We start from the raw sequence: 3,498 nt of genomic DNA, 5'->3' as shown, positions 1-3,498 counted from the left end.
GCCACCATGCCCAGCTAATGTTTTGTATTTTTAGTAGAGACGGGGTTTCACCGTGTTGACCAGGATGGTCTCGATCTCTTAACCTCGTGATCCACCCCCCTCGGCCTCCCAAAGTGCTGGGATTACAGGCTTGAGCCACCGTGCCCGGCAATTGTTATGTTTTCTAACTTAAATAAACATATCAGCCTCTCTCCCTAAACTTCTCAGTCAGTCAAATTATGCAGTAGAGAAACAAACAAAAAAAACTATGCTGCATTTCTGATATCCTTAGGAACATACTGTACAAGTATTTTCCTTAAAGTTGCTTCATAGTGGCTCACGCCTGTAATCCCAGCACTTTGAAAGACCAAGGTGGCGGATCACCTGAGGTCAGGAGTTGGGGACCAGCCTGGACAACATGGTGAATCCGATGTCTACTAAAAATACAAAATTAACCAGGAGTGCTGGCGTGCGCCTGCAATCCCAGCTACTCGGAAGGCTGAGGCAGGAGAATCACTTGAAACTGGGAGGCAAAAGTTGCAATGAGCCAAGACTGTGCCACTGCAATCCAGCCTGGGCAAAAAGAGAGAAACTCCATCTCAAAAAATAATAAAATAAAATAAAGTTGCTTTATGATTGTCAAATAACATGTAGCCATGTGCATATTTAAACTTCCCTTTAACTACCTTTTGATATTCATCAGTGTTAACACAGGAAAAAAAATTTTTTTAATTAGAAAAAAAGTGTTAACACAAAAAGACATTCTAGTTTTGCCCCATATTCAAGGTGGGTTTGCCAATTACTAGGTAATTCTGTGTGACCAACATAACACGGCAAAAGCAATGGTATTTCAGTTCTGAGATAAGTTTTGTTTTGTCTGAGACAGGGTCTGCAGGGTCTGGCTCTGTCGCCTAGGCTGGAGTGCAGTGGTACAATTTCAACTCACTGCAACCTCCATCTCCTGGGTTCCAGTGATTCTCATGCCTCAGCCTCCCAAATAGCTGGTATTACAGGTGCCTGCCATGACACCGGACTACTTTTTGTATTTTCAGTAGAGACAATGTTTCACCATGTTGGTCAGGTTGGTCTTGAATGCCTGACCTCCCGTGATCCACCCACCTCAGCCTCCCAAAGTGCTGAGATTACAGGCGTGAGCCACCACACCCAAACTTCTGAGATAAGTTTTAAAAGTCTATGCCTTCCATCTTGGGCTCCAATTATTTGTTTTGGGAGAAGCTAACTGCCATGCTATGGGGACACTCAGGGAGCTTATAACTGAGTAAGAGAACTGAGATTTCAAGCTAATAAACAGTAAAAAACTGAGGCTTGCCAACAACCATAAAAGTGAGCTTGGAAAAAGAACCTCCAGCCTCAGATGACTGTAGCCCCTACTGACAGCTCTACTACAACCTCATGAGAGACCCTGAACTAGAGCTACCCAGCGAAGCCACTTCCAGATTCCAGAGGAAATGAGAATAAATGCTTTTAAGATACATTTTTAAGATACAAAGTTTTAGAGTAATTTGTTACACAATAGGTAAATTACACCGGAGTATCACAAAACCAACCTAATAAAAAACAAGAGCGAAGAATGATTTAAGAGAAATGTGAAATGCTCTTAAATCAGACAAATTCAAAAGCCTCAGATAAATATATTAAGGCTTCACTGAATTTATTTAATATATAACACCTCAATTTCAAAACGAAATTAAGCTCTACTGTTACCTTACTTTTGTAAGTTCTTGAATACTGTATTTTGAAGTTACATTTCCTAGAATTTTCCATGGAATACTGGTTCCTCAAGAAAATTAGAGTGTTTCTGAAAAACGACACTTTGTTCAAATAAATTTGGGAAATATTAAGTTTCCAAACTTTCCATAGTTTGCTATATCAAACTGTAATCCTCCCAAACACACGCTACCTTAAGCAAACTTATTTCACCACAGGCACCGTGGCTGACACCTGTAATCCCAGCACTTTGGGAGGCCGAGGTCAGGAGTTTGAGACCAGCCTGACCAACATGGAGAAACCCTGTCTCTACTAAAAATACAAAATTACCATTACCCAGGCATGGTGGTGAATGCCTGTAATCCCAGCTACTGGGAAGGCTGAGGCAGGAGAATCACTTGAACCCAAAAGGCAGAGGTTGAGGTGAGCTGAGATCGTACCACTGCACTCCAGCCTGGGTGACAAGAGCAAAACTCATCTCAAAAAACAAAAACAAAAACAAAAATCCTTAAAACCACAGTTCGTATGAAGAAAAAAAACATCTGGTGCTTAAGAAATGTATTGGAAGGCCACGCATGATGGCTGAAAACTCATGCCTGTAATCCTAACACTTACAGGGTTCAAGTGATTCATGCCTCCCACGTTCAAGTGATTCTCCTGTTCAGTCTCCCCAATAGCTAGGACTACAGGCACCCACTACCACGCAAGGCTAATTTTTGTATTTTCAGTAGAGATGGGGCTTCGCCACGTTGGCCACACTGGTCTCAAACTCCTGACCTGAGGTGACTGTCTGCCTCGGCCTCCCAAAGGGCTGAGATTACAGACCTATGACACTGTGCCTAGCCTACTTTTTAATCCCTTTAATAACCTTAATTTCAAAATAAAATAATGTACAAGCCACATACTTCCAAGTTAGTACTTAAGTGAAATTTCCTTGAAACATCTAAATGATACACCGCAACACTGTTTAGAACTATCAAAGAATTATCACGAAGCAAAAATAAGGCTAATTTTAATTTTTTGTTTTGTACTTGATTAATACCATGACTCTTTGAAACACGGCCAGTGGAAATTCTTCAAGTATTAGGAAATTAAAAATTTGTGTCAAACAATGATTATGTTAAGTCTCAAATATATATCAAGCACAGCAATAACAGTAAATACATACACTAAATTTAATTATATATTTTTTGCCAGGCGCAGTGGCTCACTCCTGCAATCTCAGCACTTTGGGAGACCGAGCTGGATGGATCACGAGGTGAGGAGATTGAGACCATCCTGGCCAACATGCTGAAACCCTGCCTCTACTAAAAATACAAAAATTAGCTGAGTGTGGTGGTACATGCCTGTAATCCCATCTACTCGGGAGGCGGAGGCAGGAGAATCACTTTAACCCGGGAGGCAGAGGCTGCAGTGAGCCTAGATTGCACCACTGCACTCCAGCCTTGCGACAGAGTGAGACTCTATCTCAAAAAATAAAATAAACAAATTTAATTATATATTTTTAATATAATTTAATACTCTTCAGGTTTTAAAATGTCTCTAAGGAAGCCAGGTGCTGTGGCTCATGCCTGTATTCCTAGCACTTTGTGGGGCGGAGGCGGGCAGATCACCTGGGGTCAGGAGTTCGAGACCAGCCTGACCAACATGGAGAAAACTAGTCTCCACTGAAAATACAAAATTAAGCAGGTGTAGTGGTGGCCACCGGCAATCTCAGCTACTCGGGAGGCTAAGGCAAGAGAATCGCTTGAACTCACGCAGCAGAGGTTGCAGTGAGCCGAGAGCTGAGAT

The 3,498-nt window shown here is 41.9% G+C and overlaps 1 protein-coding gene across 7 annotated transcripts in view; it reads right to left on the bottom strand.

The window, feature by feature from the left end:
* The window catches only part of TRAPPC8 (trafficking protein particle complex 8), a 111,465-nt gene that overhangs the window by 104,362 nt on the left and 3,605 nt on the right, over positions 1–3,498 (bottom strand). The gene's annotated exons all lie outside the window — the stretch shown is intronic.

Source organism: Cebus imitator, unplaced genomic scaffold (assembly GCF_001604975.1).
Source record: "Cebus imitator isolate Cc_AM_T3 unplaced genomic scaffold, Cebus_imitator-1.0 Scaffold12, whole genome shotgun sequence".
Lineage (NCBI taxonomy): Eukaryota > Metazoa > Chordata > Mammalia > Primates > Cebidae > Cebus > Cebus imitator.
This window is presented reverse-complemented; position numbering and strand designations above follow the sequence as displayed.